The sequence below is a fragment of the Triplophysa dalaica genome, chromosome 1 (assembly GCF_015846415.1).
Source record: "Triplophysa dalaica isolate WHDGS20190420 chromosome 1, ASM1584641v1, whole genome shotgun sequence".
In the NCBI taxonomy this organism is placed as follows: Eukaryota; Metazoa; Chordata; class Actinopteri; order Cypriniformes; family Nemacheilidae; genus Triplophysa; species Triplophysa dalaica.
The window spans coordinates 19169592-19185796 of record NC_079542.1 but is presented as its reverse complement, the minus strand read 5'-3'; the positions used below and the strand labels follow the sequence as shown (position 1 = coordinate 19185796).

Sequence of the window (16205 nt, the reverse complement as noted above, 5' to 3'; positions counted from 1 at the left end):
TTGTAGATTCAAATATAATTGGCCGGCATAGTAATTTTTGATGATACTTTGCATCATGTATTTCTCTGGGTCACGATTGCAGTTAAATATATGACCACACGGGGGCAACATAGGAATACAGGTGAACCTACACTGCAGTTAAACTCTGGAAGGGGTCCAAAACCCATCATTAACATGTGGCTCAAAAGTGTCCAGACTGTTAGGGGTATTACTGGCTAGTAACTGCTGCACAAACTTGAACAAGTATATTTTCATTGCAGCACCATACATTACCTTATTCAAGAGCTTTAGCTCTTAGCAATAAACAGTAGACGGATAATACAGTAGAAGCAATAATACAGTAGTAGCAGTGTAACGGAGGCCTTAAGTGTGTGAAAGTATGTATGTGCAAATCTTTGTTAGATCACTCATCTGTTTCTGACAACGGACCAATTATTCAGAGCAGTTTTGTTTCAGATCGGTTTTAAGGAATTCATAGACGTAATTTGCAGGTGGGACATGTCCCATCAACTTTTCGTAAGAAATTAAGAAATGCTTGGGGAAGGTGTGTATTGTTTAGGGGCCATTAGCATCTTAAAGTCATGGGAGATGCAGGATGCGCCGCTTCTCACCATCTCTCGTTGCTCACACTCATAAGTCATATTTGCGGATGATAGATAGCCTCGACTTCAGAAACGCGGCCAGTATGAAATGCTTGCATCATACACATCACCACGTTTAGGTCCCAAGAGGGTACGGAGTGTAGCAGAGGTCGCGCTCCTGAGGAACCTGGTGACTAGGTTATTTCTACCAAGAGACTTACCCTCCAGGAGATCGATTGTGATGAGCTCAGATTTAGGTCGGTTCCAAACGGGGTAGAAGCCCCTTGGCTCGCTGAAGCAGTCGACCTCACCGAAGAAGCAGTCACGCTCAGGAAGTTGCGGCAACATTCGGGAGAACGTAGCCGACTGTGACAGCATCACCTAATCGACAAACCGTGCCACTGCATGCTGGAACCTCAATGTGCAGTACAGGTGTCGTGCCTGTCAGAATAGAGGATGAGTCTGTCATACCTAAGAACACAGAACATCTCATCATCATCACACATCGTTTCTGATGCGCGGTTGAGGAACAAGATGGTGGGACCGTTTCTTGGGGAATGGAGGGGAGAAGTCTGCTGCTCTGCTCTGTAAGTTTCCAGCAGTAGAAGGTCTCGAAGAGATAATAGCTGCAACATGTGCTGAACATGTTCCTAAGAACGAAGGATGATCTTCCTTTTATACCTGTATTTACGGGGCGGAGACTGGCGTGCATGTACCATTCGCCCAACCCATTGGGATTTAAAATTTATCTCAGAGATGATAGGTTCTCAACCCCAGTCTGTCTCTCAACACAACGCCGAGAAACCGACTGAAGGGGAACAACTTTTTGAAGACTTGAAAGAAAGCACTTCAGATTACATTAGGATTAAAATCACACAAGCATAAGATTCAGTCCAGTTCACAATAAGACATTTGTAAAATGCATAATTTAAGACCCATTTTTTTTTGTACGTGTGTTGCAGTGATTTAAGTTATTTATGTTTGTTCTTTTGGCGTAAACCCACACCATTGATTTTAGCTTTCCTCGTTTGTACATATAGGTGTTGCTGTTGGTAGTTTGCTATAATAATAATTCAAATCTATTTTTGATTTTATTGGAATGGTTTTTATTTATTTTTATGTTACGCACACTGACCCTAGACTGGGGTTGGAAAATAAAATAAATCAACCCAGCATTTTCAGAGTGTGGCAACTGAGAGCAGCACAAGGATTGTCACTGCTAATCTATCTCTGAAAGTGTCACTCTTATGCGATTTATGTAAACAAAGGCCCTCTTACAACATCAAGAGTAATGGCAAAAAAGGGTGGCTCTGGGAAACATGTTTGTCAGTGAAATAAACCCCTGCATTCATTATTAATGATAATTGATTTTTAGGACCAGATCTAAGGGTGGAAGTTGTCATTTAATAGCCATAGAGCCATATCATCGTCTACAAAAGTACTCAGAGTATTCTACAGAACAATTCCATGCCTTATCAGGCCAACAATTCTGATTTTAGATTCATTATGATGTTTGATGTTATGGCCTTTAAATAAATAGATGTTGAAGCTTTGATTATGTTTTTTGGGTGTTTAACAATGGATGTTCATGCTTCTAGTTTCAAAAACGCTTTATATTTCACATATTTCAAGTCTATTGTTCACCGCTGTCACTCTATTAAGAAAACAACTGGATTTCTTCCAGTCTGTATAATGTCCTTCCTTCTGAAATGCTCTGATTGGTAAAGCTGACCAGGTCTGTCGTGATTGGTTCCCCGCTTAGAACGTCCCACCCATAGCATTTCAGCGAGCTTCCGCTTCTCAGGCTGTTGTGATTGGTTGGTCCCCCTCTCAGTGCACGTGTATTCATAAGCTTTGGCTTTTAACAACAGATAGTAACAATGCAGCAACTTCACTTCATCAGTTAAACGAACGTGGATCGATCGAAGTATAGCGGGGGTCTTCTGTTTCAAGTGCAAACGTCAATCTTTGTTAGATTAGAGGAAGATGACACCTGACCGAATGGTAACAGACCGGTTATATTAATTAACACTAATAACAGAAGCGTTAGTTTTGCCTTTTTATATTGGACCTAAATTGGAAAGCTAAACGAGGAACGAGAGGGGCGGGGCAAAAGACGAGACTGGAGAGAGTTCATATTCTGTCATAATAACAATAATATGTCTCTCTCCAAACAAAATCTAGGGCTTTGCCATGACTCTGCCACAAAAACAAGAAATACAAGACATGAAGAGGCAGAGTCATGACAGAAGCCCCCCCTTTATGAACACTCCCAGGTGTTCACCAAGGGGTAGACTAATGTGACAGGACCGACTGGGTAACAGACAACATCCAATAGAACATAGTAAACATAACTAGGGGCATACAAGCAAGAATGACACACAGGTTGGGGTTGGAAAATAAAAATAACAAACAAGGGAGGGGGAACCATAAAGTCCATGGGGGGAGTCCAAAAGGATTAGGACAGTGTGGGACAGTCTTAGGGGGAGGCGCTCGATAGCATGGTGTCCGGGGTGGCTTGGCTGCCGACTGGACTGGACAGTGTGCTGGACTGAACGCAATGGTGGATGCCGGCTGACTAACCGGCTGGGTTGCTGGCTGCTGGGGAGGAGGGGGCAGGACTGGGCACCTGCTGCTGGGTAGGACAGGGCGCCTGTGGCAAAGTGATTATATCGTTGTGTGATCGACTTGCATTATAGAGCTTATTTTCGCAGTATAAACAGTGTGTCTCTTAACTGTGTAATTAATTATACTGGACGTGATGTTACAGTATATGGTCATAGAGTTTCTCCTGTGTGATCGACTTGCAGTAAAGAGATTTATTTATTTAGAATAATTTTTTCGCCAACAAAATGTTGAACATTAGGTTCAATAGCAGATTTTACGTTCAATGCCTCCAATATGGCTGACATCCAGATTGATTACGCGTCGTTCAAAACCCTATATGCACGTCAAAGAAACTTTTTCAAATCGTGCTTAAATGGTTTAAAGGCCTTTACATGAATAAGATTATAAAATGTAACGCTAGAGAAAGAATGAACAAATAAATGGATGCTGTGTTAAGTGCGGTAAATATTTTAATGCGTTAATCTGAAAAAAAAAATCAGATGCGTTGACAAGCCCTAAAATATATATATATATATATATATATATATATATATATAGGATACAGCATGATACCATGATTGTCAGAACATTGGAAGCCGATGACCGATATATTGGCCGATATACGGTATCTAGCTATTAAAACAACATAACCCTAGACTGAACACAAGGCAAAAAGTGAAAAAACTGCTTTAGTATGAAACTATTCACTGCAGAAAATAAGGAAACTGTAAATTCTCCTTTTTCCCTGAAAATCATGTACCAAGCCTACTTTACACTAGTTAATTATTCCTTGACCTTCAAACTTTCTGGTATATTTTTTATTTCATAAGAAAATTAAGTAGAAAATTTCATATGAAATTCTTTCTTAAAGGAGTAGTTAGCTTTCAAAATAAAAATTTCCTCATAATTTATTCAACCCCATGTCAACCAGGATGTTTATGTTTTTTTTTTCTTAAGTCGAAAAGAAATTAAGGTTTCTGATTCCAGGATTTTTCTCCATATAGTGGACTTCAATGGACTCAAAATGGTTGAAGGCCAAAACTACAGTTTCAGCGCAGCTTCAAAGGGCTTTAAACGATGCAGACGATGAATAAGAAATAAAATGAAAATGTATATGCTTTATAAACACAAATGCTTGCCCTGCTCTGTTCTGCGATGCGCGTTCATGACTTCATGTAATATATAATTACGTTGAAACCGTCATGGTTGACGTAGGCTGAAGTACAAATTCATTGTTTATAAGTTGAACGTGCAAGTTTTTAACGTAATAACGTATTATGTGAAATCATGAACGTACATCGCAGAACAGAGCAAGCATTTGTGCTTTTAATAAAGCATATACATTTTTAGTTTTTAAGAAAATGTCAACGACTGATCGTTTCGCTAGATAAGACTCTTTTTCATAGTCTATATCGTTTAAAGCTCTTGGAAGCTGCACTGAAACTGTAATTTTGACCTTCAACCATTTGAAGTCCGTTATATAGAGACAGGTCCTCTTCGTTCTGTTAACGAATGTGACGAAATGATGCATAGACGAAAGACACCAAATAAGGATTTCCGGAAAAAGACGACCCGACAGGGAAAATTACAAACCATTATTACACGCTTTCCATAGTGCATCCAGCAAGGGAATTTATACACCGTTATTTCATTTACTTGCTTAATAATTGGTTTTAGTTAATTTTTACTCAAAAAACTTACGGACTGCCACTTTAATTTATTTTCGACTAAAGAAAAAACAACATAAACATCTTGAATGACATTTATTTTGAAAGTGAACTTCTCCTTATAGCCACATGTCTAACAGGTTATTCCGATAGCAGTCTGTTTCAATTAACAATATGAATGTGTGAATTATAGGAACACAAGCAAAAATACTGTATCTACATACTGCACATACCTCAACAATGTTTTGCTAAGAGCAGTAAGTAAATGATCACGACAGAAAGAGTACTGTACAGTATTATAACTGTGAGCAGCATGCAGATGAAGAAGTTTATCCAGAGGAAATTATTTATGATTTATCGGCTTAAATATATAGGCCTTAAATGTATTATCGTCCGATACAATAACATAAAAAATTATCAGCTGATAACGATATGGCCGATAATTTATCGTACATCCCTAATATTTATTGTTATGTTTTTGAAATTTTTATTATGACATACATACAGTATCCAAAAATGCATTTGTTTTATTACGTAGTGGACCTGTAATGAAAGAAGCAAATAGAAGGAGGAATAAAAAAATGAGAAAAGATTGTAAGAAAAGCAAATAGCAGAGGGTAAAAAATAGTGACCGTGGGGCCATGTTCCAAACAACTAACACAGATCGGCTCTCAGCCTGACTTCTCAAACATTAATGAAGATCCCTGCATTCTTACCACCAGGATCATGAGATGTTTGTCTTGAACTGTCCTGTCTTCCTCCCCCACAATCTTTCTTGCACTCTCTCTCTTTCTCTGTGTAAAGGGGGTTTCTCTCTTCCCTAATCTCACTCCTACACCAAAGCTCCCACTTCTTACTCTGAAAATAAGGTTATACTTATGTTTTTTTTCTATATGATAGCATACACCCCCCATCCACCAATGTAATATACCCTGCTTGAAGACAGTACTTTGGAATCCGTCTTTCTGGCACCAACAGTGCAGTATGTAATAAAACTATTATGTTTCTGCTCTCACTTTTGTTTAGATTCTTGGCTCTTAAAACATGTGCATGAATTGTTAGGAGGCCTCAGACTCACTTGACCAAGCACACAATTTTGACCCACTATCGATCAATTAACAAGTGTGGTCCTTCAGCTGGTGCCATCCAGACTGGAGGAGAGAGCGGTGGCAGTTCAATGGCAGTTTTCCATGTCAAGATTCATCTACAGCAGCTCTTTCACCCAGATCTCTTTTGCCTGAAGTCTGTGAACGCGGATACACAAGAAATACTGTCTCTCCATGTAGATTCTATTAACACCAATAGCTGTTGTCTTATTGTGAATAATATCTTTAAACAGAGCCCAGTGCGACTCCACCCAGATCAGGTCCCTTGATTTCTTTTTTGTTTGTGTCAGTCTTTTTATGTGATCCTAATGTGTAATTACAGTTTTCCAATAGTGATAAGCATAATTAAATCAGTAGACATAAAATCAAGCTGCAAATCTCTCTCTCTCTCTCTCTCTCTCTCTGTCTCTCTCTCTCTCTCTCCCTCTCTCTCTATCTTTTAAATTGTCTTCCCTAATAACTTTATTTCTATCCATTTTAGCCTAGTATGGCTATGACTGTCTCTCCCAGCCTTTAGCTAATCACATTGTATTCCAGAAGTGGATTCATAATTACATATTTACTGTCTACAGTAGGCCATGCTGGTGCCAGGAGGACATGGACCACATATAACTGGATTCTGTAAATGGTGGTCTCCCAGACAGTATGTGATTTTAGCATATTAGATTATTCGTTTGACAAATGATTGACTCGTTTCATAAAAGCTTTATTTTTTAAATTTAACTGAAGCAAGTATAGCTTTGTTGATATGATATCCTAAGACATAACTATAGAAAACAATTTAAAAGTTGATTTCACCTGCCAAGAGTATAAACCATCCTATTTCATGATAAATCAGCACACTGTCCTTTGCAAGTGTACTAAAGTTTCTCCCTGCAGTGCTCAAACCTTTTTATCTCCCAAGTTAACAACCTGGCTTTTTTCAGAGTGCTCCCTTGTTCTCTATAGAACTTCTTCACTATCATGAAAGTGTGATTCACGATGCATGATAAGGCTAACTGATTAACTTAAAGTGACAGTCATGGTGTCCTTGAGGACTTCCCTGCTGAAAAGACTGCCATAGATGGTCTCCAGAAAAAGATTTTGCACTCATTTTTCCTCTCATGCGATGCTAGTGTCTGGAACTGACTTTTTATCTTAACCAGTATTACCATACCGGTTTTTGTTAACAGCATGACTGTTGAAGCAGGCATTAACAAGCCAGTATTAAATGAAACTTGTCGATTTAAAATGGTATTTTTTAGCAGGCATTGAGCAAGAATTTCACTTCTGCATATTTATACATAAAAAAAGAACCACAGAAGCAGTGATAGATGATCCACATCTTTTGCTTTTGGGTGAAATTTGAGCGCTCATGTTTAATGTTTTGTTGAAAATTATTATGGAGTTCATCATGTTTTGCCATATTTCCAAATTAAAGAAATGGTGAAACATTGCATTTGGTACAATTAGTAAATACCTTAAAGGGGATGTGCAACGGTGTTTCATGCATTCTGACTTCTTTACAATGTAAAACGTGCCGTCTTCTCATGCTTGACATGGTCAACTTGTCAAAAAACGAGTTGGACATATTACGTAGAATTTCTGTGCTCAATACACTCCCCCAAGTTTCGTATAGGTTTCGTAAAAAAAAACGAATCACTTATTTGGCAATTGTCCTTGAAAAGCATACCCACAACAAGGTGGAAGAAATTGCCCACCCACGACGACCGATTGGCAGACCCGCTTATCATAAAGATTGGCTGTGCTTCGTCAAGATTGGCTGCGCTGTGGGCCTGCAGACATAAACCGCACATGGTAAGTGAAACTAAGTCACACGTCTGTGTTTTGTTTGCATTTGGCTACTAATTTATTATTTATTTATATTAATTCATGGTGAATTAACAACAATTTATTATAATAATGAAATGCTGAAATGAACATGAGCTGAGATTTATAAATGCTGTAGAAGTATTAGTCATTGTTAGTTCATGTAAGGTAATGCATTAACTAATTGTCTACAAAAACAACCTCATTTTAAAATGTTACAAACAAAAAAAATCAGGAGACAGTTGACTAATAATAAATATTTTGATACTTTAATAGTATCCAGATGGATATTTCTAAAAATAAGGGACATGCACAAATGTTTATTGCACTCAGGGTCTGTGAAAGTTTAGAGCCAAACCAGAGTGCATTTGGATGTAGAATATGAGCAGAGAATGTTTGTCATTCATTGCACCCTGCGCTAGGAATGAAAAAGAAGACAGTCTTTGGTACTTAGAAAGAAGAAAGATACAGAGCTGACAGGCTGAGCAATATAATAGATGGATTTGTGAAAAGGGTTTGGAGGGAACCGCAAGATGAGAATGAGAAAGTAGAATAGACAGACAGCCAGGCTGTCAGACATATAGACATTGAGGAGAAGATTTAATGAGATGTGCATATGGGGAAAGATGAGTGAAAGATTGGGGTTTGAAGAGCAGCAGTGATCCCGTTGCTACAGCCACTGTCTCACTCCCTAACCCCCAAACCTCTCTCTTTTGGTTTTTCTTGCAGCCTTTGTAACCCAGAAAAGAAATCTGTTTAAAAAGCAGCAGAAATAATCAACCAAACACGGATCCTATTTGCACATTATATTAACATCCATTTCGGGGAACCCATTCGCAAATGGACAGCACCAAGTATAGGTATGAGGTCCAAAGCAATCTGCCTCAAACAACATGTGGAAGTTGTCATAAATGCATGTACCCACATGGTTTGTATCATTTTCTAAGCAAGAATCAGAGCAATACCTTTGAAAATCTGCTCACAAGTGGTCACAGAAAACACATTTGAAATGCACAATAGTGCCAAGTGTAAACGGTGATGATGATTCTCAGCGTTCAAACAACCAGGTGTAAACAGTGTCAAACCCAGAAAGAAAGAGACTAAAATTCAAGATAAAATGTAAAGAGCAAAAAAAAAAGATCTGCCAAGTTCTTGGATGCATCAAAAATGTTCAATCAAGGGGATGAACCAAAATATCCCAGATGAATATGATGACAAAGAGAACATGTGATTGTCACAGATGTCATGATGTCAGTCTTATTTAAGTCTTTTTGAGCTCAGCAAACATGTCTTATCCAACGACCCACGGCTGCTTTACATGCTTACTTTCCTTTAAAAACTGGATGACAGCCTGCTATGTCAATGAGCCATAATTATGTTTTTGGTATAGATGCTTTTTGGTTTTTGGGCAGAGAGTGTATTTGTGTGCATGAATGCCCATGTTTTTAACTTCCCAATGACAGATAAGCATGCTGGATGTAATGAAACATGTACGATTCAGAACTGGTACACACCTCTGACTTGAGTATTTTGAAAAATCCCCAACAAAATCCCCAACAATTCATAAAAATAAAGTGACATTATTTTCCATTCTGTCATCATTATATCCATTCAGATTGTCATGTTGTCGACTGGTGTCACTTTGGCCTCCAGATCTCAGAAGGACTGACAATGAAAAGCAATGAGGCGCAGAGAATAAAAGAGAAAGATGAGGATAGGTGTATATTTTCGCTGATTCTCTCTAGCTAGATGATATGAAGTACAATAACAATCACAGTAAGCAGTCCACAAAAATCTTTAATATGTTTTTGGGTCAACGACAATAAAAGACAACAAAGGATTGCAGCAAGCACACACCTCAACCCTGAAATCAATCAGCTGTCAGCTCTCTAACTGTACCGGACTAACTTAAACTGACCTGAAGCCTCTGCTTTGACAAAATCAGGTTTACTTTTATAGCATGGCAAAAATATTCAGGTATATTTTTTTCATGGTAGTCATGGTGTGCAAAATGAACAACTTTGTGAGGAAGAAACAGTATAAGACTGAAACTTTTACTGAGTTTAAATTACAGCATTGAGGCTTTTTGTAATATCGGTAAATAGGATATTGAAGTCTAATGTCTAAATGCTGACAAGGAGAAAGTGAGAGCGGCAGAAACATTAATGAAACATTAAAGAAATGATTCATGTTAAGAGTCTAAAATAAATCTATAATTCTCTGAAACAGTACATTCCATTCCATTCCATTTTCTACCGCTTATCCGAAATACCTCGGGTCACGGGGAGCCTGCGCCTATCTCAGGAGTCATCGGGCATCAAGGCAGGATACACCCTTGATGGAGTGCCAACCTATCGCAGGGCACACACACTCACTCATTCACTCACGCACTCACACCCTACGGACAATTTTTCCAGAGATGCCAATCAACCTACCATGCATGTCTTTGGACCAGGGGAGGAAACTGAAACAGTACATGTTCCAGATTAATATACAAACGGAATAGTTCCGGTTGGGTGAATTATGTACAATGGCAAGATATTATAAAGCACTCAAGAGTATCAGCAAAATGTTCCATGCACACCATAAGCCTACTGAAAAACCCTATGATGTTAAAGCGATGTTAGTAAAATCATGCTGGCTGCCATGACATGTCATATTGCACTTTCAAAAGCAGTTCAGTGTGACAAAGTGGGTCATATTCTACTATTGAATCAAAACCAACCAAATATACTTTAAATTAACCCCTTTCATTTTCATTTTGGGTGAACTGTTCCCTTAATAGATTTACCACCTTCAATCATTGCATTTCACACCATCTCTTTTTCCAAGCTGATTCTGTTTAAACCACACAAAAGTACATCCGAGCATCAATAGGTAGTCTTCACTCTCAGATACAATTATTCAATTTTTAGTGGACTTTAAATATCCAGAGTTTTGAACACATTCTAATCTCTTATTTAGTCTTTTAGTCTTGGTTGAATTACTCTACAATGCTACAAATAAATCAAGAACAATGCATCTCTTTTCAGTACACAGGAAAACACCTACTTATATACTGAAATAACATCACTCATTTTTGTTGAGCATTTCCAAACAGTTTTTTCCACTCACTCATAATTCTTCGGCAGATGATGGGAAAGCAAAAAAAAAAAACTTCAGTCTCGAAGGATTCTGGCTGTGATGACTCAAGAACCAATATCTAGAACAAAGTCTCCACTCTAATGGCTGAGAAACACTTTAATAACTGATATAAGAAAATCTTCTGCACATTCTTGATAGAAACATGTCAAACTCAGAAATATAAATAGCGAGACATGTTCTAATTAGTGCATTCTACTTAGAATACTTGTGATATTAGCTGATATGGCTGAATTATTAAATGTAAAAAGGACATTGACTAGAAAATCAGTAAAGCTTATACATAGACTTTGTTTAAAATCTTAAACTACTCCTTTGAATAGTTTCACACAGGAGACCTATAATTATTTACACAGATGTCTCTCTTAAAAAAACATGTGCATATGGTGCACAGATTAACCAAATGAGTAATTTTCTATAGCAAAAGAGCATGAAAAGGATGATACACGTTCATCATACTGTTTCACTATTCATCTGGAAACAATCCTAACCTCCAGGCCAATGACCCTCATGAATTTCACATCGAATGCTTTGTGGTAAAAGTGGATGTGATATGTCGAAACTCATAAATGAAAGCAACATTCACTTAGAGATTGTTACTGTGGATGCCTAAAGCTTAAGGGGATATTCTGAGTTCAATGCAAGCTCTATTGACAGCCGTTGTGGCATAATGTCAATTACGAGAGAAAATAATTTGGACCCACATTTTTTGAAACAAAATCAAGATTTCAAAGTTACAAAAGTGCACTTAGAGGCACATAACTTTTACACAAACGAAATATATTTATTATAAACACGAGAAATTAACTTTATTTTCTGTGTTGGCAAGTGTTATTTTTTCAGTCCCACGTTTGTAAGTTCAGTAATCTCCTTCTATCAATTTAAGTCAGCATGTAAGTAGATCTGTGTGTGTTGTATCTTACATGTGTCTCACCTCTTTAACATAATGAAGGCCTTATTGTGTTTCAAAGCTTAGTTGAGACTAGGCCAGACACAACAGCAAAAAATGTTTTATATTGTTAGTGCTGTTTTGCTGCATCCCTATCTTGTACTCTAAAAATGTTAAATTAATAAAAGCTTTACAATCAGTTTGTCTAAAACTTTCTGTATATGACATACTCGCGTTCATTTCCACACAAATAACCAATCTTGTAACTTGTACTTCATACAGCGCTCTCCCTGACGCCAATCATCGCGAACTGACCAATCAAATCGAAGAAGTATTGCGTTCTGCCTTTTCATTGGCCAACATCTGTCAACGTTGATTGGTTAGCTCAGCGACGTCAGCAGTGTTGTGATATCGCGCTATTTCAGCCATATGTTCTCTCGCCGCAGCGCTGTAACAGGCTGAGAGTGGCTGACTGACTGTCACAAGACCCACGTCTCTCTCAGCAGTGCAATTTGCGTCTGGTGTTTACGTTACCTTTGAACTTTTTAAAGGTCCGACGAACAGTGCCTTTGAAAGGTGAGTTAATATTATTTATCGGCGCCTTTGCGGGTCTAAGGCTTTTTATTCATTTACATGCAATGCTAACATGTCGGCAGTGTATTGCCTTTGAGTTGGGCAGCAGGACTGCTAGCCGCTAGTCGTTTTTGCTCGTATAACTCTAATTACTAAATATCAATACACAGTCAACTCTATGTCACAAAGCATCGTCACTGTGTTGTTGACGTCTTTGCCGGCATGTCCTTGCGGCTCTCGTGGTTTAACGAAGCTCCCGTAACGGTACCCTTGCCAGTCTATTATGGAAAACTGCATGTGAAACTCTTAAAAAAATGAACATTGGGAGCTTAACACAAATGACATGTGCTGTATGCGTATGTCTGTCAATTTCTCCGTCTCCTGCGCTTCACTATCAGTCAGGACAACAGTGCTCGTCTCATTGTTAATGAATCTCTGCAGTGTTTTCTCCATCACTACGTGCTTGTCTTTGAATATATGCTTTTGTTTACATGACTGCACGTCCGGGTTTATTCACAGCCGGAGGGCAGAAGACCTTGACATGTTGCTTGGTTTACATGTTGAATAGTTGAAAAATACATATACCTTCAGAATGGTAGTGGTAGACAACTTAAGAAAGTCTTCTGTGGTGCAGGCATTCTGAAAACAAGAAACAGTGGTGATAGTGATGGACTTTAATGCTTGAAAACATCATGAATTGTTCTTTTTGCACCCATCTAGATATGCACCACTACAGTGACACAATTTTGATTTTGCCTGTGGGACTGACCATTTTATTTGTGCAAGGCAAGTATCCGGACCAGTTACAAATTGGCTGTGGTATGAACTTTATTTAAGCTAAGTGCTATCTGAAATGGCTACATGAGGCGGGTATAGTTTCTGGGATCAGATGTTCAAATGACAGAGCATTGTAATCATATTTTAGCTGCACAGACTTTTCGCACTACAAATTGTTAATTTGATAGCTTCGCTACCTACGGAGGAATCCGGATCAGTAAAGTTACATTTCGTGTGCAGGATTTTGGAAGTTAGGTAATTTGAGCTTTGTTGTCTTCAGAAAGAAAAGAAATTGCTACTCAGTACTGCTACTTGCTTTTAAATGTTTAGGGAAATGCTTTTGAAATTTTAAACTAGCCATGTGTTTACATTGGTTGACTGGTGAGATGTTTGAGTTTTTTTTTAGTGTTATATTGTTGAGAATGGGATGTACATCTCTTCATTTGCTAATATGCTTAGAAACAGCAAACATCTGCGTTGAATTGCTTTTTTGAAATGTCGTTTCCCTGTCATATGCTAAATGCATTAAAACACTCTTAATCATTTTATGTCTTCCCTTAAAGCGGCCCAGCAATGATGTGTGTCATGCATTCTGACTTCTTTACAATGTTAAACGTGCTGTCTTATCCTGCTTAACATGGTCAACTTGTCAAAAAACGAGTTGGACATATTACGTAGAATTTCTGTGCTCGATACACTCCCCCAGCGATCGTACAGGTTTTCGGAAAGTTTTTTCGAACAAATAAAACTGTTTTGTAACAACTTTTCTTAGTCCCTTATTGGACAATTCTCCCGGAAAAGCATGTGGCCACAGGAGAGCAGGAGAAGGAGCATGCACAGACGTCACTTTCCCTTTGAAAGCAGGAGAGAGAGAGAGCATACTTTCGCGAGGTTCAGGTGTTTGTTTGTTCTCTGCATTTGGGTGATGGATGTTATATAAACGGTGGATATAATGCTGGATTTGGAGATCATTTGAAACTGATATATGGAGCCGTCCCAGCTCTAAAAGATGCCAGACATGAACCGCATGCGGTGAGTGAAACTCATGTCTGTGTTTTGTTGACAATGGATGCACAAGTGCTTTGGTTCAGCCTTTGAATCGGAATAGGAGGCTTACCATGTTTTCTAGTTTGCTACACTAGTTGCACTCAGAGGAGCATGTGGAATTTTGGCTGAGACTTTTGAAGAAAAGTTTGAAGAAATTTCAAGCGCTACAGAGCAAGAAGACCTTACTTCAACATTTAAAATCTAAGTGAACCACAGGGTTTCTGGGTTCCCGGGGCTGTTCGCACTCTCTGTCGGTCCATTCGCAATAGCATTTACTGGTGAAACTGAAAAGGGCTACTGGAGTCACGGAAGAAATAACAAAATGGATGAATAGCATCATATGGGTTTGAAAAACGGGACACTCCCGGCGAAAACGGGAGTGTTGACAGGTAACATTATGCAAGAAAATGCAGACAGAAAGTGGGGAGGACAGCCTACCTAGCGATGTACTTTCAATGGAGGGAAGCAAGGGATAAAAGAGATAAGGAGAGAGGCAGAGCGAACGCAGGGTCAGGCTATATTGTTTTGCTAATTTTAAACCACTGAGCTACAGGAAAGCTGTTCAAAACAATAAATCACTGGTACAGTCATTATGTGTCTACATAAGTGTCTGCACAGAATGCAGTAAGACTCCTAGATTTCAACATGTAATGCCAGTATTAACCCCACTATTAATTAGTTTAATAAAAGCAGTAGTCTGCGAATTGAGTAGGGCTGTTTAAGTGTGCGCCGAGCTCGAGCTGACTGAGCCAGTTTCTTGATTCTTCGTAATATTGGTGTAAGCACATAGCCAGGGCCTCCTGAGGGGACTAATAACAGTCAAATGTGAGACTTGGCCCTTGGCTGGACGCTTCCTAGAGCCCCTGGGCACATGGGCCACTCTGGTAATTTGGATCACTTGAATGCGCTTGATGACAAGAAACAGTGCTGCAGGCCCTTTGCCAACATCACTAATCTACTGCTGCTTCTCTCCTCCCTACACGTTGAGGTTTAAAACAAACTCGAACGTAAGCTTGCTGTACCGAACAGAAACAGAAAACGCTATGCATGTAAAGGGCTCTAATGGATTTTGGGCATCCGGGATCAATAAAACCTGGAGACAGAAAAGGTTTATTGCTTTCTTGTAATCAATATGCTAACTGTGTTGCTGCCTTTAAAATTGAAGTTTTTTTGAGGAATTTCTTTTCATTGAGGATGCCCACACATTTCTTTCAATTTTTTTGTTTATGCTATATATTCAGTGTATGTATTATAAATATATTTATATTTTTAAAAAGGCCTAGCTTTTTTGTTAAATAATCCTGTTAAAGCCTGTCATTTTTTTAAAATTCTGGCTATTTGGGAATTCACACTAACCTTTTCTAAGGTCTGCTCCTAAAAGTCTTTTAGCTCTGTATGTCAGAGAACTATAATGAAGCCATTTTAGTGCAGTGGTGCCTTGTTCTTGGCTTTCAGGTCTGATGTTTGCTTCTCTTTGAAATGCTGTCAACTGTATATCACAAATTAGTTGTTAGATTCCTGGCAAAATTGCCACTTGAGCTTTATACTTTTGGAAAAAGTCCCTGAGTTCTCTCCTTATTTAAAAAAAAATGTTTTTCAGTGTTAACTTGATACTCAAATTGAAAGCATCAAAATGTTAGGCTATTGACATGAGTTGAACTACATTTTTAGGAAGTGTCAATCCATGCCCTGGTTCATGAGCGACATTTAGAGGGAATTGTTTTATCCTGGCAGTTGAACCCCTTGCTGTGTGCAAAGTCCAGTTCCTAGCACACCCATTCATGTTTTCATAATGCCTGACTGTCTTAGCGCAACAGTCCAAGAAAAAACAGTATCATAACAATACAGCCAGTGTTATTTTTTCTTATTGTCTTTGCTACGGAAGGAACAAAGGGTGGGTGTGTTTAGGGGGCATTCTTTTTGGCAAAGCAGCTATCGGCCAGACTTTATTGATGCTTGCCAGCTTTGTGAGGTTTTAAGAGTTATGGAAGTGATCACAGACTACACA

General features: G+C 38.6%; 1 protein-coding gene across 1 annotated transcript in view; it reads left to right on the top strand.

The window, feature by feature from the left end:
* The first annotated feature begins 12247 nt into the window (after positions 1 to 12247).
* Positions 12248 to 16205, top strand: part of glceb (glucuronic acid epimerase b) — a 40258-nt gene continuing 36300 nt past the window's right edge. The window contains exon 1 of the mRNA XM_056754192.1: positions 12248 to 12376. The gene's annotated coding sequence lies outside the window, so the exon portion shown is untranslated. The remainder of the gene's footprint in view (positions 12377 to 16205) is intronic.